Genomic DNA, 25,560 nt, shown 5'->3' on the forward strand with positions numbered 1-25,560 from the left:
GTTCTGCAGTGAAAAAACCATGACTCTACCTGCATGGAATTTGCATTCTACCTAGGGAAGAGACAGAAAATAAACCAATACCAAAATACTGATGTATTGTTTGGCAGATGGGAACAAACATATGGAGAAAAATATATCAGAGATGGAATAGAGCATGTGTAGGTTAATGTGTGCACCTGCATGGGGATGCACAACAGTTGTTTTTTATAGGATGATCAAGGTCTCACTGATGTGGTGACATTTGACCAGAAACTGGAAGGTAGTCATATCCTATCTATTTTCATAACCCCTAGTATCATATTCTATTTATATGTGTATGGACTACTTTTCTAGAACATTTCCAGAGATGAAATCGTAAATGCAAGGGCCTTTGGATGGGAGAACGTTGAGTGTTGAAAGTACAAGCTAAGAGGCTGGTGTTCCTGGTGTGGAAAGAGTGAGAAGAGCAGTGGATAAACTGGAGAGCTGGTGGTGGTGAAGGGGGTGCAGAATAGATAGGGCTTTTTAGAGTCTCTTTAAGTACTTGTTCCCTTGTGGCTCCCCACCTCTTAGACAGAATCAAGGAAATGTCTAGCCCCAGGCAGTGAAGAATAGGCATTTGGTAGTTTTTGCTAACGAGTTAAGCTTAAAAGCCTAAAATCTTTATGGACAGAGAGAAATTTTGCTAAATTTCTTCTTTACTACATCAGAGTAATAGATGAATAAATCCAAACAATTTTCCACAAAGGGAAAGCACCATCAGGATTTGTGTATTTTTTGTTTTGTCTTGTTTTTTAACAAAAGGGAAGGGAAATTACCGTTACTATTTTGAATCTGAGAAAGACTGGAGTAAAGAGAGGTTAAATGGCTCATTCACTCTAAACCTGGGCTTAAGAGTAGGACAGTCAAGAGCGTTCTACATGATGCCCTCGGCCAATCAGTCAGAGGAGGGCCAATTACTTTTTTTTAAATTAAATTAGTTAATTAATTAATTTATACAGCAAGTTCTTATTAGTTATCTATTTTATACATATTACTGTATACATGTCAATCCCAATCTCCCAATTCATCCCACCACCACCACCCTTGCCCCGCTTTCCCCCCCGTGGTGTCCATACGTTTCTTCTCTACATCTATGTCTCTATTTCTGCCTTGCAAACCGGTTCATCTGTACCATTTTTCTAGATTCTACATATATGTGTTAATATACGATATTTGTTTTTCTCTTTCTGACTTACTTCACTCTGTATGACAGTCTCTAGGTCCACCCACGCCTCTACAAGTGACCCAAGTTCATTCCATTTTATGTATGTACTATGTCTTTTTTATCCATTCATCTGTCAATGGGCATTTAGGTTGCTTCCAGGACCTGGCTATTGTAAATAGTGCTGCAATGAACATTGGGGTGCATGTGTCTTTTTGAATTATGGTTTTCTCTGGGTATGTGCCAGTAGTGGGATTGCTGGGTCATATGGTAGTTCTATTTTTAGTTTTTTAAGGAACCTCCACACTGTTCTCCATAGTGGCTGTATCAATTTACATTCTCACCAACAGTGCAAGAGGGTTCCCTTTTCTCCACACCCTCTCCAGCATTTGTTGCTTGTAGATTTTCTGATGATGCCCATTCTAATTGGTGTGACTTTCAATACGCTTCCCTGGGGCACTAGTGATGATCTTCCCAATAGCTTGGGCAGCTTGGTGAAGAAGATCAGAGGCTGACTTCATTCAGCTTTTCATAGCTCTCCATCTTTCTACTTCCTAAATTCCCATTCCTTTTACTTGAGCAGTGGTTCATCAAATAAGTAACAGCAGCAGAAGTTTCTCCTAGAAACTTGTTGGAAATGCAAATTCCCAGCTGAGGCTCCGGAAATCATTGTTTTGACAAGCCTTCTGATTCTCGCTAAAGCTTCAGACCCATTGCTCTCCTTCTGATCTGAGACAGAGAAAGCCCAGGAAAGAATGCTGGAAAGTAAATTCAGATAGCTTTTTACATGGGGTTTTTACTGTGGTAACTTACAAATGGTTGAAAAAAACCCACAAATTGAAACATGTAGCTACTTTAAGGACTCTAGCAGAAATCAATCTTATTCCCCATCTATTACTTAATAGGTCATTTCCTCATAGGGATGACTAACAGCAATTCAACAGAAAATGCTTTTTATATTTAAATAACATTTTCTGTTCCAAGATGTCAAAATGTTTGACAAGTGGTCAAAATACAGCTCACTAATATTCTCAACCCCCTGGTAGTAAATAACCCACCTCTACCATCACTGCTGTTTACTGGTGATTTCTTGTCTGGGAAAGTTGAAGCGCCTTCGCTATCTCTGTAGAAAGTCAGTGCCTAAAGGAGAAAACGTCCTTCATCTTGGTTCCCATAGGATACCAAACTGATAAATTACTCAGTGACTTCTACTATTGCATCTCAAGGATAGTTAACAATGCTCATCAAGGAAAAATCCCAAAGAACATTCTTGCCCTATCTCTGATTAAACCTGATTTTGGAAAATCATCTGGCTCTATCTACATTTAATTACAATATGAATGCTACTTAATTCCCTATTACTTCTGATTACACAGGATCAATGCCACTTGAAGAGTAAGAAGCAAAGATTCACTACCTTGGGGTCTCCTTGACAGCCAAGCCTGTGCCTTAGTCATTTTGAATCCCTAGTGACCAGCTTGGTATCTGGAATAGTATATGCGATCAGTAATTATTTCTTGAATGTATGATGTATGAATGAGTCAAGATATTTTTAGAGTTGGAGTCATGGATCAAGAGGAGAAAACGTGGTTTAAAAAAAAACTACTACATTCTCAGAAGCTGGTGCTGCAATGAATGCTAATAACAACTTGACAATGTCCTCTGTCATTGCAAATAATGTGATACCAACATCTACTAATCAATCAAAAAAAGACTTTCAGAATTCAAATTTGGATAGGATTTTGAACTGGGGATTCCTCTCACCCACCTTTTCCTATGATAAAACTTGGAACTGTAGTGTCAACTGATAATATGCCAGTTTTTCACTTAAAATTGGAAAATTTAATCTAATTTTAGAGGCATGAAATAAAACTGATGGGCAAATATCAGAATTTCCACCAATGTAAAAGCTTAATTTCTAAAATGCTGAAGGTTAGTTTATCAAAATACTGAAATTGCCTTATATCATAAGTCAAAGCACCCTCTCTTCACTAAATAAGGAACTATAAAGTTATATATAAAGTTAAAGCTATATATATAAATTACTGTCAATAATTTTTTTACTTGGTTTGAAAAAAAGTTGCTTCTTTTAAATAAAACAAAGTTCAACTGAAGTGACTATATATCATCAGTCTTGTAAAACTCCTTGTGTTAGATTTCTTCTATCCCCAAAATGCCAACCATGCATATTAAACTGACTCTTGTGTTTTGCATATGATTTCTGTACATCTTTCCTATTTGAATTTTAATGTTAAGTACCCTTTCTTAGAGTGTGGATTGTAACCATTCTGTTTAACACTCTATCACCAGTACCTAGAACAGTGCCTGCCACATAGGAAACACTTAATAAAATTTCTAAATTATCTTGATTAAAATCCGTACTCATCCTAGCTTTAAGCACATGAAGACAGAAATAGGTTCCAACTGCATAAGAACACGTGAATAATCGAGAGTAAATGTTAACTAAAAGTACAAATTATCTGTTGATTAAAATACAGAACATGTCTGAGATTTGGAATTACTTCCTAATAACCCTGAGTCAGAGCTGTGGTAAAGGCTTACTGGGGGCATGTTACCATTTTCTGAGTACATACTCAGAAAAGGATGAAGTTGATGAGAGAGCATGCAAGATTTTCCAGGCTCAAAATGGAACTTGACTCATCTGTATGGAAACATCCAGTGAAACACAGAAGAGCTCACTCTTCTGCTGGATTAAGCTCACCCTGGTGAATGGAATGGAGCAGAAACAAGAGACTGAGGTCTAGGTTTTGAGGATCTTCACTCCACTTACCTGCTTTCACAGGACCAGGCAACGGACAAGAAGAAATGTGGAACTGTTGCTGTGTACCTCTAAACAAACACAGTCACCCTATGTAATAGAATGTGTCATGAATCTGACCAGTCAGAATAATTCCTCCTTTCTTGGTGGAGTAGCTCTGATAGAAATGGACAGAGCTGGGCTCGGGGTGGGAAGAGGGTGGTTTCCTTCTGTTACAGGCTCTAAATTTTCTTCAATTTTCCTATGATTTAAGCCTAACTAAAATCTATGGACTTTTGAAAAAGAATAGGTACTAAAATTAAATAAGCTGAGAGTGTTGAGGGTGAAAAAATGATAACAAATTTAAGAAAATGTAGAATTATTACTATGAGAATTACCAGAACTGTGTTTGTTCCAAATATGAGCCTGCTATAGCATTTTAATTATGAACAGAATTAAACAGAAATTCACTTGCTGTCTCCATCTGATAATATTACCAGAGACTTCCCTTAAGGAAATTTAAAATTATTTATTCTATGTAAATCTCTACAAGTCCTTAATTTCAACCTTATTATAAGACATAACACACAGTAGCAACAAGCTGGCAGAATTTTGACAATTCTCCTGCCTCCCTCCATTCCGCCTTCTTTTCCTCTTTCCCTCCCTCCGTTTCCCTCCTCTTCCCTCACTCCCTTTCTTTCCACAAAGCAAGTCAATGGGTATATAGCAAATAGTAGGGGTCACAGGCTTTCATTACAGGGGTTGGGAATGTGGACTCTCACAAAAACAGACTGGATTTTAAATACCGTATCTGCGCCTTACTAGCTGTGTGACCATGAATAATTTAATCATTCTGTGCCTCAGTTTGTCCGGCTGTAAAATAGGTGAAAAGAGTACCTACATCTTAGGATTGTTGTGAGGGGGGATTCCAATTGGTTTTAAAACAGTATTTAGCACAGAGGAAGCATAATAATTATTATTTTTCACTTCTCTGAATATATAAAACATTTAGCATTGGGATTCATAGTCTCAAAATCTAACACTCACTGATGTGAATATCTGATTAGCTAAATGAAGAAAAAAAATTGTTATAGTAATTATTTCTTTAGTTTCTCATTTTGTTTTTTAACTGAAAACCAGAATCACAATTTCTTGGTATTATCTGTTATCAATGAACAGTATAAGACTATAATATTATTTTTGACAAGGCACTGAATATTTGAAATGAAGAAAACTGAGAAATAGTAGTAAATAAACCTTTTCTTTTACTAATCCCAAGTGAAAGTACTTTGATGATATATATGTGGAAACTCTGGAGAAGTCATACAGAAAGAGCCTCAAGTATTTGAGGCACACTTGAAATTCAAATGACACTAAATGACTAATTCTTAAATCAAGAAACCTTCACTAAAATTAAAAACACAAATGCTTTATTTTTCTTGATTTCTTGTAGGAAGTGAAACAGTACTCAGTAGGTGTCAGACTATTTTAAAAAGCAGGTTATAGAGATGATATTTCAGAAGCGTAAAAATACTAAGGCGGATCTCATAAATGATTGGTATATTATTTAATTCAGGTTAGCATCAGAATTGTCAATGTTTGTTTATTAAGCAATGCAATCCTTTAGGTAAGAAGCATGGTTCTTTGGAGAAGTTGATAGACACAAGATACACAAACTGGAATATGGTGAAAAAACAGACAGTATAGATTTTTTTTTTAATTAAACCTAGGAATTATTTAACATGGCCATTTCTTTGGGTTGAAGAAAGAAATTCATATAGATTTTCCTGGTTCAGGCTCCAGTGAGGTCTATAGGCAAATTTGTAACTAGAGCAAGATTCAGACCTATTTCCATTTTTGTGCTTACCTCTTAAATATGTCCAGTTCCTACAGGATAGAGGAAAGCACTAGATTAGCCATGGCATGAAACAGGTTAGAATTCTGGCCCTGCCCACTTAATAACTGTGCACGGCTTAAATGGGCAATTTGCTAAACTTCATGAATTTCAATTCCCACACTCCAACCCCCACCCTGGGTAAAATGAGTATAATCCTTTTTCTACCAACTCTAGAGAGTTAGGATGGTCTGAGGAGAAAATGTATACAAAATAGCTTGGAAAATTATTTAATGCTTTAAAAATATTATTTATCATTATTATTTCAAGATGAGGGGAAACTCCCCCTCCTCTAATATATTCAGTTTTTTATGGCCAGCTAGATCTTCCAGAAAGCTACATAAAAACTAAACATTTTAACAACACTCGGCAATGTTTAGATGTTAAAAAATAATTATTCGAACTGGCACATTTCTTCTTAAACAGTTCTAAAAGTAATACATACATATTGCAATGAATTTGGAAATACAGAATTAGAACAGGAGGAAGTAAAGGTCACCCTGACTCTCTTATTTCTTGAGTTAACCATTGATAAATATTTTTTAAATTTTCTTTGGTTCTTTTTTCTCTATATGTGTGATATTCAAAACCAAGTTGTGAATATGCTGTATTTATTATTTAACATTCTTCTCTTCTCACTTGACATTTTACAAAAAACAATTTTAATTTGTTAGTTTCTGTATTGTTTCCGATTCTAAGCATCATAAAATACTTAATAGTGAAGGTTACCTATGAGCTATTATGTAAAAAAAAGTTCAGCATATATATCCTAAATAAATATATTAGAAATTCATATGCTTTAAAGCAGTGATCCCCAACTGTTTTGGAACTAGGGACCGGTTTCGTGGAAGACAATTTTTCCACCAACAGAGTGGGTGGGGGAGGATAGTTGGTTCAGGCTGTAATGCAGCGATGGCGAGCCATGGGGAGCAGCAGATGAAACTTTGCTGGCTCACCAGCCGCCCACCTCCTGCTGTGCGACCCGGTTCCTAACACAGCCAGGGGGTTGTGGACCCCTGCTTTAAACGATATCCCTATGTTTTTATGTGATTGACCATTTCAAAAGTTTCATAGACAATTCCAATATTTATATTTAATTAAAGACCATGAAACTTTATTTTAGTATTTTTAAATAAAAGATAGTTAAAGATTACTTCATTTAAAAGCTGATAACAAACCTCTAGAACACTTCCTTCTACTTAAGTGAGGTGTTAGATAAAAAAAGCACTATAGAAATATAGATTATACTTGACTTTAAATAAAAATCTGAATAAATACTATAGAATTGTTATCTCCCCTTTATTCTGTTAATAATTGGTAATAGGAATATTATAGAGAATGATTGAAGCTTAATAGTCATATGTCAATTACCAAGATCAAATTTGTGTGGTACAATGAATTTGCAAAGGTAGACTATCAAATATATTTTATTGTCAAAGGTGGTCTGCCAACCGGCAAGTCATTTCATAAGTTATGCTCTAAAATATATCATTTACTGATACCCAATAGACATCTCAGTATGTCATTAATAGTGCAGAAACTCTAAGCCAGGGACATTTTTGTCTTTATAATTAATTTGAGACGGCAGCTAATAAAAACCAGAATAATAACACTAATAACCTTCAAATTAATTTTGACCCTAAGCTATAGCAATTTCAACAGAAGTTAGTATATTTACATACCAAATTAAAATTCCTAAACTAGTATTACAATTGATGCAGTGCTTTTATGAAATACTACCTGTATAATATTTCATTAAAATAATAAAATGAGAACAATATAGAAATGTCATAAATATTTGTGTCCTAGAAAGGATTTAGAGGGAATTTCTGGTAGTATAAATTAATACATGATTAATCATATTACTTTTATTTATAAAGCATCCAAACATACACATCTGTAATCTTATATGTCTTTACCCTCAAGAGAAATATATTCCAGAATTAATTTTAAAAACACTGCTTTTACTGTGCTTATGTTTTCTAGTTGAGAAGTCTGGGCTTTAAGCATTTTTAAATTATAGAACTACTCAGAACACAGGAGAAAACCAACAATACAACTGATGCCATTTGTTAATATAAACCTTTGTGTAAAAATGTTATGAAACTGGGCTTCTCTGGTGGCGCAGTGGTTGAGAGTCCGCCTGCCGATGCAGGGGATACGGGTTCATGCCCCGGTCCAGGACGATCCCACATGGCATGGAGCGGCTGGGCCCGTGAGCCATGGCCGCTGAGCCTGCTCATCCGGAGCCTGTGCTCCGCAACGTGAGAGGCCACAGCAGTGAGAGGCCCGCGTACCGCAAAAAAAAAAAAAAAATGAAACTAAGAATGGAAAAATAATAGAATTATTAATAAACAAATGGTTATTTGAAAAAATCTAGTTAATAGTATACTACCTGGGTTATTCTCTTACTTGAAAAAATTACAGTATATTAGGTTGTCCTAATTTGGAACTATGTAACTGCCACTCTCATGTTTCTAGTTTTACTAGAAGAGTGCATCTTTTTGGTATAAATGTAAGGAAAAAAACAAAACAAAACAAAACAAAACTGGAAAGTTCCATAGTGCAGTTTCCTTCCTCCCTTTCTCCAACAGAAAAAATAAGAAATACTGTACCTAACCAACAGATCTGATGATTCCAAAAGGGACAAGTCTCTATTCTGAAATACTGTTCAAGTCAGAACATTCCAAATTAGGATTTTGTGAGACACTGGAAAATTACGGCATGAAAGATAGAAGACTATTTCTAATGCATTATAAAATGTATTCCTCAAAGCAAAAGAGCTAATGGAAGGCCAGAGCACCTAATGGATAAAACATAATCAAATGAAACAGAAGCATGTTCCAAGCTGAAAAGCAACAATATCACTATTCTCACATAATTGGATAGTACTTATAACCCAATAAGATCAGGTTTAAAAACATTTAAATATATATAAATACACATATGTATAAATAACATATATAGCACCTGAAGTAAATACATATTCGTATTCATATATTAAAGAATCACTTTGAAATTAAAAAAAAAAATAACTATCGAAAAATAAACAGCTAGTGAAAAAATAAGTTTTCTTTGCGAAACTTGACTCTGGAAACAAAGATTCTTCAAATGCTTCTCCAAGAACTTGTCTGTTTATTTTAAATATAATCAAATAAAAAATAAATAAATATAATCAAATATTTGAAATAGAAGGCAAATGTTCATGAAAACAGACATATATACATGCATATATATGCATGTATATATTTACACACATAATTGACTAAATATAATTAATCTATATAATACACATAAAATACAGATCTTCCTTAACTTACTGTGGCATTGCATCCTGATAAACCCATCATCAATTGAAAATATCAGAAAGTGTAAATGCTTATACTACACCCAATCTACCAACCATCATAGTTTAGCCTAGTCTACATTAAAGGTGCTCAGAACACTCACATTAGCCTAAAGTTGGGCAAAATCATCTAACACAAAGCCTATTTTATAATAATCTGTTGACTATCTCATTTGTTTTATTGAATACTGTACAGAAAGTGAAAACCAGAACGGTTGTTAAACGTGTCAGTTGTGATCCAGTCGCTGAGTGGGAGGCGTGGCTTGCTGCTGCTGCCCAGCATCACAAGAAAGCATCATGCTGCATATCAGTAGTCTGGGAAAAGTATAGTTTCTACTCTAAATTCGAAGTATACTTTGAAAAAATTCAAACTATAGTTTCTACTAAACGAGTATCACATTTGCACCATGGTAAAGTTGAAAAATCGGTAAGTCGAACCATTGTAATTCGGGGAATGTCTGTATATAAATGTTTGTACAATATATGTGTATACGTGTATGCACATGTATATTTAAAACAGGAATTTAGACTGTTTGCTACGTCTCATCTTAGAAGCGGATTATGCCCCAAATCTATGCCTCAAGCCTTTGGTGAATAGCTAATGAATTCAGTATTCAAACAGGGATTAAAAATATTGATTTGGAAATTCAGGACAAACTTACCACTAAAAATGTTTTACACTTTTTACTGAAAAGTGCATAGTTAGGTACACATGATTAGACTCTACCAACTGAAATAAATCATTGCCGATTTGGCTAGAGTTGTTGATCACCACAAAATTCTCTCTTGTGGACAACTATGGCTTACATATTAAATGGAAGGCTTTAGGCAGTTTTTGTACTTGTTTCCTTAGACCTAAATTGTCCACATAATGATAAAAAGTCAAATAAGAAAAAAATGTAAAATTATGTGCTTTTTAAGCCCAACAAAATTGTTATCATACTAAAGCTCGTCTGTGTACTAACAGTGCAGTTTTTATAGGCAGGTGTTTCTGGTACTAAAGTTTTCACGTTAATTGAGGCTCTATTTTTGATTTCAGTTTAAAGGTGTTGCTAGTGATTGTATCTACTCAGTAGTGCACATTTATGAATAAGACTCTGAATATTAAAATTCTTACATGTACTCTCTAAATTCATTGAGATTCAGTAAAATAGAAAGATATATACCAAGAAGATTCCTTTGTGTATGATGTACAATGGAGTAACAGATTAATTTTCCTTTTTGGACAACTTAATGATATTGATTAACATTAAAAAACTTCAACAGTTACATATTAAAAAAAAAAGATTGGGGTACAAGGCAGATAATTAGTAGTATTACCTTTAAAGGCTTTTGTTAGAGGAAGTGAATGTTAACAACTCTTTATAAATTAAAGTTGCCCTCTCCCAGGAACTTCAACACTGTATCAGAAAAAAATAAAATAAAATTGTCAACTACTGCTTTTAAGAAAGGGAACAATTCCCATTTTCTATAACATTACTTCTGAAATCAACACCCTTATTCAACAACCTTGATATCATTTCTGATAATGAGTCAGTGAAAAGAGTGATTAGACAAATGGTACAATTCAGAAAGAAAATAAGATGCCAACTGAGTTTTCCCAGGTCATCCAATCAACTCCTTGCAGAGTTAAAAATAGAAGCTAAGACTAATTCCCACAGCTACTGCCAGATCGGAGCCTGACAACTTTGCATTGTGGTAGCTTCAACCTCTCCTGCTACTGGGATTATCTGCATTGAGACGTCTTCCTATGAGGTTCAGTCATTTCAAGGTTTGGTTTAAAATGGAGAGGGGTAGGAAAAGGTTCATAATTTTAGGGAAAATCTGTGGTAATGAGATCTCATTGTAAACTGCTCACGAGAATTAGAAAGATAAAAATTGGAAATATTTACTAACCCTTACTATGTCTCAAACACTGCAGTAAGTTCCCTTTTATGTTATCTTCTTTCATCTTTGCAACAACCCTGTGATTTTCCTGTTTTAAATATCCAGAAACAATTCACAGTGGTTAAGTAACTTACCCTAAGTCATAGAGATAGAAAACAATAGAGGTAGGATTCAAACTAGGTGAGGTTCAAAGTTCAAATTCACTTCCTGAAAAACATGATTAGAACATAAATGGTAGCCAAAACTCCCCAAAATAAATTTAAAAATTAAAAGAAAGAGAGAAAGGAGGGGAGGAGGGCCTAGTGATCTGCATACCTTAAAAATAATGTTTAGAACTTTTTGATTGATCTTAAAAATGACCAAAAGCTAGCTGCCTGAGAGCTTTAAGAATAAAATTATTAACAAACTAAACAAAAAACATTGATTTTTATATTCACTCATTTTGAGATCAACCCAATTGCTTTCCTTTCATAACACTGTACTGCCATTTTATTTAATTTTCTATTATACTTATTAAGGGACAATTTAAAGACAAGTATTTTGCCTAACAGGTTAATGATTATTTTTTCTTCTAAACGATGACCAAGATGCCAATCCTCCTCCCCTTATTCAATGGACTAATTAGTGTCAGATCATTTTAGTGTCATATTTAATTTTTGTGGTGAAATAATGATTTCACAAACCGTGTGAAGATGTTACACATCCACTATAACATGCATGCAGGTGGAAAAAATTTTCAACTGATGTAGAGTTTGCTTTCTCTATGATTGTATTCTTCACAATCAATGAGAGAAAAAGACATAGAGATAAAAGAACTGTTGACTAATATTTTCTTATTAAAATCTGTATCTTGGGCTTCCCTGGTGGTGCAGTGGTTAAGAATCCGCCTGCCAATGCAGGAGACACGAGTTTGAACCCTGGTTTGGGAAGATCCCACATGCCGCAAAACAACTAAGCCTATGCGCCACAACTACTGAGCCTGCGCTCTACAGCCCGTGAGCCACAACTACTGAGCCCCTGTGCTGCAACAACTGAAACCGGCATGCCCTAGAGCCCGTGCTCTGCAAAAAGAGAAGCCACTGCAATGAGAAGCCCGCGCGCCACAACGAAGAGTAGCCCCCACTCCCTGCAACTAGACAAAGCCCATGCACAGCAACAAAGAACCAATGCCGCCAGAAATAAATAAATTACTTTAAAAAATAAATAAAATCTGTATCTTGCATTTTCAATTTTCTAAAAGTTCAAATCCATTGTGGTTGAAAAAAGAAGAGTAATGTCATATGTTTTCTTGTCCTGGGTAAATGGACTGTGCTTGGTGAGTGTCTTTTTTTTTTTTTTTTTAATTGCCAAATCTTTTTTTATTTTATTTATTTATTTATTATTTATTTAAAACGGTGTATTAGTTTCTGCTTTATAACAAAGTGAATCAGTTATACATATACATATGTTCCCATATCTCTTCCCTCTTGCGTCTCCCTCCTTCCCACCCTCCCTATCTCACCCCTCTAGTTGGTCACAAAGCACCGAGCTGATCTCCCTGTGCTATGCGGCTTCTTCCCACTAGCTATTTTACGTTTGGTAGTGTATATATGTCCATGCCACTCTCTCACTTTGTCACGGCTTACCCTACCCCCTCCCCATATCCTCAAGTCCATTCTCTAATAGGTCTTTATTCCCGTCTTACCCCTAGGTTCTTCATGACATTTTTTTTTTCTTAGATTCCATATATATGTGTTAGCATACGGTATTTATCTTTCTCTTTCTGACTTACTGGTTGAGTGTCTTGAACTGCTCAAACTTTAAGGTCCGTCACCTCTAATTTCCACCTTACCAAAACCTCAGACAAGAAAGGGTAGTGCCATCCATAATCCATTCCCATCACACCTACAAAAATAATCACAAGGAACTTGTATAGAATACCAATTCTTTTGTATTAGGAAGGCAGTTTTCAAAATTAAATGGTATTGGTTCATTTGGTTGTTTAATTAATATCTTGCAAATGCCTATAATAAAGCCAAATACCAAACTGACCATTTAAGTTGCAGAAATTTTTATGTTCTTGCTATTTTACTATTTTAAAGTAACAGTTTACATTTGCGTGCTTACCATAATATATGATACCAATAAGCTCCCTAGAAATCTAAACATTTATAAAATACACCAAATGCTACTGTCTCATGTCTTGCTTTGCAATCCTGGATTGCTTTCTAATATGGAGATGATGTAAGAAATATAATCTAGATATCTCTTCTACAGGATCACCAGCCATTTCTCAACTAACTTTTATCAGTGGAGACTCTCAGTACATACATATTTATTTATTATAAAACTCTTCGGTACTGATCATTAGGTAATTCTGGTAAATGTGGGCGCGTAATAATAGTTAAGAATGTCAGCCCCATTTCACTTCAGCTTGATCCACTGCAGGAAAGCACAAATTAGATGAAAGCAATTTCCCCAAGAACAACTCACTTCCTTGAGATGAGAGATAAACTTGGATGAACAATGATTTGTCACAATTTATTTTTGAGGGTAGTGGTTTAAAAAAAGTGCTAATGTAATCTTTTCAGAATGAATCCTTTTAAAAATGCATTAATTCTCCAGTGAATATAGCTTATAATTAAAAACCTATACATATAATTTTACTTTTCTAAATTTTTACATATGACCATATATAACAAATATTGAAATCTTAAAATCTTCGTAATCTTTAAAATTTGATGGCCTTTAAATCTGAATTTGGATTTGGTGAGTCTGACGGATTATTCTTAGTGACTCTATTGGGTACCACCAATTCAGATTCAACATTATTTCTACAAGTCTCAGAAGCATTAAGTTTTGTCAATGGATAGAGGGTATTAGCATCCTGGTTCTTTTTCACTACATTGAGATTACCAGAGAACCTGAGTGTGAAAGATCATGGAGAGGAGTGTAAGAAATGGCACTAAAGGTATCATTGACTTCTCTCTATTTACTCAGATTCTGCAGTATACAACAGAAGGAACAAAGCAGGTTGTGTTGCTGCTACTGTTGCAATGACCAAGGATCCTCAGTCTCATAGCCATCGCAGTCCATTGTTTAAGATGTGAGCTTGTTGTTGCTTATTCAGGCAAAAGTCAGAATGCTTATTTGTTTTATGTCTGTTTTTTAATGAGAGTTTGATTAGACAGCAATAAAGACAAAAGTAAATAGGAGAAATGTTTATTAATAGGTCCCTCCATCCCTATCAACCAAAGAAAAGGCATACCTTAAAATATTGTTGTGAAAGGTCTAGGGTGTGTCTGTCTGTGTTATTGCAACCCTTCACCTTTAAGTAGCTTTTCAAAACTATGTTATAAACATGTTGCTTCATCCTTGCCCTTTTAGCCTGTTAATGTCTAACTTAAGTAAAGCAGGTTGCAATCCCCAGCAAGTTATCTGTTTCTCCTTTCTTGGACCATGCAAATCAAAACAGTCTTCTTCTAAGGAGGGTAGTGAAAAGTTTTGCCAATTGTGTTCATACTTCAGCTATTCCAACATTCTTTAGTTTAGCTTAAATGAGACATTCTCATCTTTGGGCTTTAATTATTCTGTTTCAAAATAAATTTTAAAAGATACTCTAAAGAGAAACTAAGATTAAAAAAAACAACAAAATAAAATATTTACCATAATGCAGGTACATAAATATGAACTAAAAATAGTTTTAGATTAAAAATTAATCTTTTTATTTTAAAAATTAATCTAATTAAAATTTTAGATTAGGCTGGATAGAAATGATCCATTGCTGAAGCTTAAAAAAAACTAGCTATAAATGTTACTAGTTTTCTACACTGTTGTTACAAGACTTGACTGACATCCGTGATGTATTCTGTAATATTTTTGAAATGATGAAATGTGTGATCCAGAGACTTGAAATATTTCAAGACTTGTGTATAGGAATTTTCTTCCATGAACTAGAAATGAAAAAAGTGAGAATGTTTCCTTGCTCAAATCACATTAAATAGATTCCCTTATATTACTTGCATTCATTTTTAAGATAGTTATAAATGGTTACATAAAATATAGGAATACTATCTGTTGAAGTTTATGGTTTTTATAGTCAATGTATGTATTCAAATTATAAATGTTTCTGCATAATCTCTGACCCAACAATACCATTCCATGCCACTCCAAGAATTCTTGCATCAAAAGTAAAAGCTCCAGCACATAAAGACATGAACCTCTATGTCCATTACCACATTTCTTGAAATCATAAAACTGTTTGGAACTTAATAAATGTTTATCAGTGGGTTTTGGCTGAATTGAAATTATGGCTCACTCATAGTACACATTACTGGGCATCTACAAAAGGTAATATGGTAGTGATATATGCTAGATATCATTAATATAATAGAAACACAATGTACTAAAAGTGTTTTGCAACTAAAACTCACTATACATTGTATGCCTTTAAAAAGGAATGAAATGCTGATACATGCTATAACATGGATGGACTTTGAAAACATTACGTTAAGTGAAAGAAACCAGACACAAAAGGACAAATATTGTATGATTCCACTTATATGAGGTAGTTAGAATAGGTAAATTATAAACCCAGAAAATAGAATAGAGTTAACCAGAGGCTAAGGGGAGGGGAGAAATAAGGGGTTATTGTTTCGTGAGTACAGTTTCTGTTTGGGATAATAAGAAAGGTCTTAAAATGGATAATGGTAATGGTTGCTCAACATTGTGAAGGTACTTAATACCAATAAATGATACACTTAAAAATGGTTAAAATGGTAAATTTTACATTATGGGACATTTTACCAAAATTAAAAATATACTATAAAATAAAGTAAAAATTTACCTCATACTAGGCGTATTATGAAGTTTGCATAAAATTGCACTTATTTTAGGAGCTTATATGGTTATTATCATATTTGGGGACATGTAAAGAAAGCAACAGCTTAAGTAGTCATCTTGAGTTCTTTCTCTCCATCTTTCCAACCCGGTTTTTTCTAGATTAATGGTTTTGTCATGCCTCTCTTTGAATACTAGCATCAGTAGGAATGCTAGCTAGTACTGGTTTCCTTAAGTATCAGCTAAAAATTTTAATGTATTTTTATGCTGGTAATTGTTTTAGAACCTGGGAGGGATGTCATTGTTTTCTTAACTTGGCAAAAGCAAATATATTACTGTAGACAGCATTACTAGAAAGAAATAGTAACTTTGAAGTAGACATATGTCCATCCTAAGAAAACTGAATATATTTCAAAGTAGACCACACCACTCAACTGCTGGCAATGTTCTTCTACATACTTGGCAGTATAGTACTCTAAGTCTGAGAACTGTTTCTTTTTTGTAAAAATGGTTTTGATTGGAAAACCCTGAATAAATCATTTGGAATGTGTAACGTTTAGAGCTCCTTCTGGGATTCCTTTTCCATGAATCAAAGTTCTTTGATTCACTCTTCTCCTTGGCACTTGCTTCCTAGTCATCTCAGCAGCCTTTGTGCCAGTGCTAATGAAGAGCTCCCATTTTAGGTCCAAAAGCAGGGAGAACAATAAAAGGAGAACCTCATTTCAAGTACCAGAAATGTCTGGGCTATAAAGGACACACATATTGTCAAAGTAAGCCCAGAGTGGGGTGACATCACCAAGGTCATTCCTGGCTCCGCGCCCCCCCCCCCCCGAGGAGGAACAACTAACAATTATTTGGAAACAGGACACTATTTGAGAGGATCCTAGAACATGGAGGTGAGGCTGAAGCACCCCCGTGCACCACAGAGACCAAGACAGACTGCATTAGAAGGGTGAGAGAAGGAGCTACACATTGACCACATTGCCCCTACCCCAGGCCAGGGGAGAACCATGGGTGAGGTCTCCCATGAATCTCTGGTTCCTCCAGAGATTGGGAGAACTGGGGGACAGCAAGCACCACCACTAGCATTGGGGTTGCTTTGTGGGAGCCACTGCTCTAATCTGCTCCACTGGGATTGCAGGGGAATCTGCAGAGTTTGACCACTAAAAGTTGGACTGTGATGAAGGGGGAAGGGGCATGCAACAGCCAGCACATGGATTGTGACAGATGGAATTCATACTTGCAGTGCCCAAGTAGTGATCACAACTGGCATCTTTGCTTATCTACAGAGCCAGGTTGGTGGGGCACTACAACCAGGGAACTCAGCAGGGTACAGATCCACCTGATACGCATCTGGCCCTTGAGCCTGGTTTACCCATACCCAGGGAAAGAGCAGAGTCACAGCCCACCCACTGTGGAGAGTGTCTTCTGGCCATCTGACCAAAAGGACTGGCAATAAATCCTGGAAGCTATTTGGCCCAGTCGTGCTCCAGCCGCTCCAGCCAAGAGGCAGGCAGCCAGAGCTCATCACTGGCTCTGGTACAAAAAAGAGCCAGTACCAGGTGTGGAGGGATCCTGTATCATGCACAGGCAGGGAGATTAATTCATATCCAAGGCTGAGAGTAGCTCCCAGCTCCTCCCAACTGGGGAGCCTGTTTGAGAAATTAAGAGTAGCCTGCAGTGGCCCGTCCTCATCCCACCCAGGCAAAGGAACTGGGACTAGCCCCATCCCATCTGCTGTGAATGTGCTGTGGCCCATCTGACTAGAAGGATTGGTGACAACTCCTAGAAACTGTGCGGCCCAGCAGTGCTCAAGCCTAGAGAAGGGTAGGCAGAGCTGATAGTCTGCAAAGCAAAGCCAATGGCCTTGTTCAGACACAGAACGTGGGGTGTGGATCAGCTTGAGTTAAGACAACAAAGAGCTTTACTGGCTTTAGAGCTGCTTCTCCTGCTGCACCCAGGCAGGAAATCTAATTCATAGCCCTACTCATCACTGAATACAGCCTTCAGCATGTCCAACTGGGGAACCTAACCAGAGAGCATGGGAAGCTGTACAGCCATTAAACAGCCCTAGATACGGTGGCACTTGAACAGACAGCACAGCCTGTGGCCTCCCCCATCTGCAGGGCAAAACCAGTGTCCTCACCTGACCAGGGAATTAAGTGCACACTCTGGCCTGATTTGGGTTCCCAAACAATGAACTATACAGGCTCTGGGTCCTGTCCAGAGCCAGGTCCTATACAGGTTCTGATTCTCTGCCACGAAACTAATTCCTAGCCCTATCTACTACTACTACTGAATATAATACCCAGTAAAGTCTGGAGGAAGAGCCCAATTACTCAAATATGCGGATACCAATGTAAGGAATCAAGGATCACAAAAATTAGGCAAATATGACACCACCAAAGGAAAGTCATAAAACTCCAATAACTGACCTTAAAAAAATGAAGATCTGTGAACTGTCAAAGAATTCAGAATAATCCTCCTAAGGAAGTTTAGTGAACTACAAGAAAGCACAGACAACTAAGTGAAATTAGGAAAACAATTCATGAACAAGACAAGAAGTTTGACAAGGAAATAGCAACATCAAAAAAACAGGAACACTAGATTTTAAAAATACAATAACTGAACTGAAGAATTCAATAGAAAGTTTCAAAGGTGGATTCGACCATGCAGAAGAAAGAATCAGCAAACTGGAGGACAGGACATTAGAAATTACCCAGTGAAAGGAACAAAAAGGAAAAGAATAAAAAGAGTGAAGAAAGCCTATGGAAATTATGGGACACAATAAACTAAACAATGTTCATGTTATGGGAATTCCAGAAGAAGAAAAGAGAGAGAGAAAGGGGAAAAAAGTATATTTAAAGCAATAATGGATGAAACCTTCCCAAATCTAGGATGAGAAATGTACATCCAGATCCATGAAGCCCAATCAAGCCCAAATAGGTTGAACTCAAATAGGGCTACACTGAGACACATTGCAATTAAATCGTCAAAAGTCAAAAACAAAGAAAGAATTTTAAGACCAGCAAGAGAAAAGAGAGAAGTTACATACAAGGGAACCCTGGGATAATTGGATATTCACATGTAAAAGAATGAAATTGGACCAATATCTTATACCACTCACAAAACTAACTTGAATTGGATTAAAGACTCAAATGTAAGACCTGAAACTATGCAACTGCCAGAAGAAAACATAGGAATAAAGCTCATCACATGGGTTTGGTAATGACTTTTTGGATATGACACTGAAAACACAAACGACAAAATAAAAAATAAACAAATGGAACTACATCAAACTAAAAAGCTTCTGCACAGCAAAGAAAAACAAAAACCAAAAAAAAATCAACAAAGTGATTGAAAAGACAAACTATAGAATGGGAAAAAAATATTTGTAAACCATATATCTGATAAGGGTTAATGTCCAAAATAAATTAAAAATTCATACAAATAAATAGCAAAAAAAAAATTACCCAATTAAAAAATGAGCAAAGGACCTGAATAGACATTTCTCCAAAGAAGACACACAAAAAGCCAACAGGTACATGAAAAGATGCTCAATACCACTAGTCATCAGGGAAATGCACATTAAAACCACACTGAGATATTACCTCACACCTGTTAGAATAGTCATCCTGTTCTCCAACAGTCAGTGGAGAAAAAGGAACCCTTGTGCTGTTGGTGGGATTGTAAATTGGTAAAGCCAGTATGGAAAACAGTATGGAGGATCCTCAAAGATTAAGACTAGAACTACATATATCTAGCAACTCCAATTCTGGGAATATACCCAAAGAAAATGAAAACACTAACTCAAAAAGATATCTGCACCCCCATGTTCATAGCAGCATTATTTATAATAGCCAAAACATGGAAACAACCTAAGTGCCCATTGATGGACAAATGGGTAAAGAGGTTGTTTTATATATTTATAGATATATACATATCATATGTATGTACACACACACACTGAAATATTATTCATCTATAAGAAAACAAAGAAATGCTACCATTTGAGACAACAGAAATGGACCTTGAAGGCTTTATGCTAAGTTAAATAAGTCAGAGAAAGAAAGACAAAACTATATGATCTCACTTATATGTGGAACCTAAAAAAAAGAGAAAACAATCATAGAAAAAGAGATCAGACCTGTGGTTACAGGAGACAGAGGGTCAGCGGAGGGGAAATTGGAGGAAGATGGTCAAAGGTACAAGCTTCCAATTGTAAGATAAATACATACTATGGACATAATGTACAACACGATGACTATAACTAACACTGACGTGTGATATATAGAAAAATCATTAAGAATAAATTCTAAGCATTCTCTTCACAAAAAAGTATTATTTGATCTCATTTATATAAATTTCTATGTTTGTGTGAGAGAGAAGGACAGAATACAAAAATGCAAAAAGAAAAGTTGTAAAGTACGAAGCTGCTTAGGTTTATATCTCAATCTATAACATAACAATTTGTTTAATTTTAATAGGTACAAAAATAAATATTAAGCATAGAACAAGGAAAAAGAAAAACTGTGCCCAGTGTAGATGTCCTTAAAGCATTTGCAAAGGAGGGCTTTATTAGGTCCGTAATCACCTGCAATTACAGGCAAAATTCTATGTGTGTGTGTTGTGTATGTACTTGGGGAGTGGATGCATAGCCTTTATTGAATTATTAAAGGGGATGTTATGACCCAAAAGTTTAAAAAGCACTGGAAAGCCTTTTCACAAAACAATTTTAAACTACTCTGATTATGTTTTTATAGTTTTCCTTCACTCATTAACACTTCAAAGAACAGCATGTTAATGTGGAAAGAATCTCTGCCATTTAGGTAAGATATCTGAGTCTCAGTGTAAAATTAGCATATAGTAGAAGGATGAAATTATATACCATAGATGAAAGTACCTCGCAGAGTGCTTTAAAACTAGTACTTATTTATGCAAGACATCTTCCCCTGCTTACTTATTTTCAGTAGAATGAAAGCATACTGAAAGCTGGTACAATGTCTTCTTTAAAGTTTTGTTTTGTAATGCTTACTATGCTGTTTGATGCGGATGAGCCAATATCCACTTAAGGGCATGTAAGCTCACAATAACTTCTGTTGAATATAACTGTTTGAATGTACTTTCACTATATTATTATATAGGGATTTTAAACTAAAATGTACTTGCACACATTATTTAGAGCCTAACTTGGATATTAGAGTAGGTGGGTATACACCCCTGGAAAATAATAGCTAATTTCTTCACTAAAATCAAATTGCTGAACATCTACTTTGCATATACATAGCTAGGCACTGTATTATGAGTTGCAGGTAATAAAAAGTTGTTAGTCAAAGACTCTGCTCTCTAGGGTTATTTTAGAACAGCAAATCATGTTCAAACTAAAGGACAGACCAAAATAGAAGTGCCATAGGAATTTAGACAAGGGAGAAACACATCTGAAATGAGAAAGAAGGTGGGTATGGGGAAGGGTTCATGGAAGAGGCAGTGTATGATGTGAGCAAGGTTTCAACGTGTAGCAGGGTGAGTGAAAGGAACAAATGAAGACATATAGTCGTGATATCATGAGGCACAAACTACAAATAAATATCACTTGTTCTAGGCTGGTCATGAGGCAATTTAAGGGGATTAGTGAGAAACTAGATAAAGAGATATCTCTTTATATATTATTTATTAATAGTACTTTTGAACACAAGTATTTAATTTAAAAAAAAGAAAAATATGGGGATAGGAGATTAGGAGGTACAAACTATTATTATAAAATGAGCTATAAGGATATATTGCATAGCACAGAAAATATAGCCAATATTTTATAATAACTATAAATGGAGTATATGACTATAACCTTTAAAAATTGTGTCACTATATTTTACACCTGTAACTTATATAATATTACACATCAACTATACTTCAATTAAAAATGCTATTTTAGTGAATAAAACACTAAGCAGTAAAATTTTAAAAAAAGAACTTAGAAAAGAACTTAAAAATAAAGACCGAAAGAACAGGTTGAAACAGCGCAGAAATCTGGCAATTAAGAGGCCATTGATAACTTTCAAAAACAGCACTTTTTCTACCCATTCTCAGTGGAGGCAAAACCTTATTAATCCTACTATTTCTTTTTCTGTTTTTCAAAATCTCAGGATAAGTCTGTTTCAATTGTAGCTAATGGCAGTAATGCAGCACCAGAAAATGCCTTTTGTAAGGAGAGGGCAACTTTGAATCCTAAATCGGTACTCAAGTCTTAAATGACTGATAACACTGTCCACCCACCAGACTAAATGTTTTTTTTTTTACGTGATTGGAAAGCAACAGATAGATTTCAATTCTATTTTGTCAAATCTACAAAATAGTTCCTACAGTTCATTTAGCATCTAATAGCGTACATCCTTCTATTTGGTATTACTCCTCCTTAACACGGGGCAATTAATTTTTCCTTTCTCTGGGAAACGTTTTCAAAAAAGGAAATACAGTCAAAAATCAGTTTCAGTTAGGAAATCATACAACTATTTCTACCTAGGACTTTGAATTTAGAAACTTTCCTCAGAAATTGTTTAAATAAAACGAAGTCCAAATTCAGAAATACCTTAAATTTAATTATCTTAGTTGCACTAAAATAACAAATTATATTTTCTATCTTGTTTTCTTTCTTTCCCAGAAGGTTTCTCCAACCCTAATCCATAACTTAATGCATTCATCTCACCTATAAAATCACTGGCAGGTATGATGCCAGCTTTGGCGGCTCCAGTCCCCTAATCCTGACCCATTTCTTGCCAAAGAATTCCGTTTCTTCAGAAACCAAGTAACAGACATTTCAATTTCTAACCATCATTAGCATATTTTCATGTACTAATATTCAACATAAAAACACCTTTTAAAATTACAGAAATTTTTACTGTACTTAAGATCAATTGCACTAACTTGTATTTCATAAACCTTGGGCTACTTTCTTAAAAATGAATTATTATTTTAATATGTTTTTCACTTCTTATTCAGAATAATTATTCATATAATTAAATATTTTACAATTAGGTAAGAAAGGTGGAAAATAGTTTTGCTATTCTTTTTCTTTGTTCTCTCTTCTAGTTGGTGTGCCTGAGTCAAAATTTTACAACACTGAAAATTTAATATTTCAAACCCAAACCACATTTAAAGATAATAATAACAGCAAGCCAAAAAAATCTTGGTCCAGAGGTTTGCATGGTCCGGGGAACAGTTCTTTGAGTGGGCCATTTGGAGAGGGATTTGCCCACCCCCCTCCACTCCTTCTGCCTCATATACTGAAGATAGAGACAAAGAAACCAACTCAAATCTTTCCAAAGTGTATTTATAAATAGAGAATTTGTAATCAGAAAAACAATAATGATATATAATAGAAGTAACATGATTTTTCAGAACCAGTATCTTGTTCTAAAAGCAATATTTAAAAAAGAAGGTGAGAAGGTTAGCTATAAACCCTGGCCCTCTTTTTCATTGATTTCCTATTTTGATTTGTTAAAATAAAACCCATGGCCTTTTGAGTCAAACTGTCTCTTTAATTTCAGATTTAAAGATAACAAATCTCTTTTTAAATGGAATATTGGCACACAGACACCACACAGTCTGGCTTATTGCAACTGTTCTCTGTTGGTGAAGTGGCACATTTGCAATCCCCACCATAGCAATCTTCACCATTTCACAGAATATCATTCAATTGTACATACCTAGATGGGCAACAAGAATGGGCACTTGAGCTCAGCAGCAAGGCATTTGTGGGGAAATCCTAGGTCAGAACCCCTAAAAGGGGAGACTAACTTGAGGATGCCCAAATAACCTGAGGTTTACCTTGGCCACCTCCCCTGACTTTCTGACTGTCTGTGGGAAAAGCCTCTCTGGAAACTCTTTTGAGGTTATTGGGGGAATCCTAGGACAAACACACTGCTTGCTTTTGCAGGAGGACTTGCCCCATACCCTACCCAGCTAGGAGTCTCACAACCTAGCTGGACTAAAAAAGCTTCCAGAAAAACGGGATAGACTGACATTCGCATTTCTACTTCCACCTATTCTTATGCACATGGAGCAAAATATGTAGGTATATCCCTCTTTCTCACACGCCAACTGATTCTGCTGTCCTCGAAACCCATCTGGTAGCTGCAGTGACTACAATGAAGGGAGTTATCGGAAACCATGTTGGTACTGGGCTTAAAGGATTTTTCATGCCATGCATTTTGGGGAAGGACATAGATAATAGTCCAAACGTGGTATAAGGCAATGCCCTTTCTGGGTCCTTGAAAAATCAGTCACGGAACAGAGGTGGTGGACAGGAGCTGACAAGAGCTGGCTTGTTAATGGGCACAGCATCCCCGGGGTGGGGGGAGAAATCAATGAAATGATTGACAAGAGAAGATGGTAAATGAAGGGAGAAGTGGGGACAAGTGCTGCTGAACTCCAGGAGGTAAGTTTCTCCTCTAATTTGAGATTCTTTCTAAAGGTTCAGTATTGAAGTGGGTGTTTGACGTTGAAACGTGCAGACCCATTCTAACTGGAAAGGGAGAAGACTGAGGAAGGCAAAAGGAGAGGGAAGATTTCCGATTACTTCTCCAGGCTGCTGACAAGAACCTGCTGCTCGCAAACCAGAAATTAACCAAGCGAAGGTTGAAGGTAGCAACGTAAAAGTGCAACTCAAATTATTTTACATTCTGAATCCTCTTCAATATCTAAGCGAGTGTGGCATAGCAATGGTTGATTATTTTAAGATTACAGAGGCTGACCGCCTTCTTTGTTTGCCCAGTAACACCGCTCCTCCAATAATCTCGAGCACTTGGCTGATTAACATTTCAATTCCAGTTGTTGCTCCTTTTCCCATTGCAGAAGGCGGCAGGGATATTCCTCGTCTTCCCTCTGTATTACAAAACCCATTACTAACCAAGCAGAAAGCACCGCGCAGTGTAGCCGAGGCTAATAATAGCCGGGCTGCTTACCTTCTCCGGAGGGATCGAATCAGCGCATGTCCCCGGCGCCGGCTGCCCCGGGGCCGCAGTGCCGCCGCGCCGGGTCTGTGCGTGGTCAGCTCGGCCGGCCCCCACCCCACCTGCCAGCTGCAGCAGCTGCTCCCGCCGCCGAGCTCCGGCCGCATGAAGTCATCCCCCGCGCCGGGCCGGATCGCCACATTCCGCGCCAGCCGCGGGGGGAGAGGGACCTCTCCCGGCTGCGGGGACCGGCTCCTGGAAACTGCGCTCAATGATCGCTACCCTTCCCGGTTGTAGGGTTATTTTCTAGGAATGCTTTTACAGAAGAAGCGTCGCCGGCTGGTGGACCGAGAGAGAAGAGCCAGAGTGACTTTCTCTGCAGAGCTCCTTTCCTCTGAGCGCTCCCCTGTCACTCCCGCGGCATGGACAGCTCCATTCCGCTGTGTGGGTTTTCCACCCTCTTCATCTTCCTTATCTGTATTGTTCATTTCGCTGAATTTGAGAGTGTGATTAGCTTTTAAAATATCATTCAAACACTCCGAAAATATTTTAAATTGGCGACTAGTTTTTCTAAGCCCCTTGTAGCAAGCTCCACTTTCCCCCAACACACGCGCGCACACACACACACACACACACACAGTTACTCGCACGTACACACCCAGCCAAACCACTCACAATTATGAAAGCTGGGACCTCTCGCCCTCTTGCCTACGTAATGGAACAGGA

The 25,560-nt window shown here is 36.5% G+C and overlaps 1 protein-coding gene across 2 annotated transcripts in view; it reads right to left on the bottom strand.

Moving 5' to 3' along the window:
- Window positions 1-25,004, bottom strand: part of PKIA (cAMP-dependent protein kinase inhibitor alpha) — a 95,388-nt gene extending 70,384 nt beyond the window's left edge. The window contains exon 1 of one of the 2 annotated variants that reach the window (XM_067712018.1): window positions 24,847-25,004. The gene's annotated coding sequence lies outside the window, so the exon portion shown is untranslated. The remainder of the gene's footprint in view (window positions 1-24,846) is intronic. The other variant, XM_067712016.1, reaches the window with a different exon arrangement.
- Between the last annotated feature and the right edge of the window lie 556 nt (window positions 25,005-25,560).

Source organism: Pseudorca crassidens, chromosome 17 (genome assembly GCF_039906515.1).
Source record: "Pseudorca crassidens isolate mPseCra1 chromosome 17, mPseCra1.hap1, whole genome shotgun sequence".
Classification (NCBI taxonomy): Eukaryota; Metazoa; Chordata; class Mammalia; order Artiodactyla; family Delphinidae; genus Pseudorca; species Pseudorca crassidens.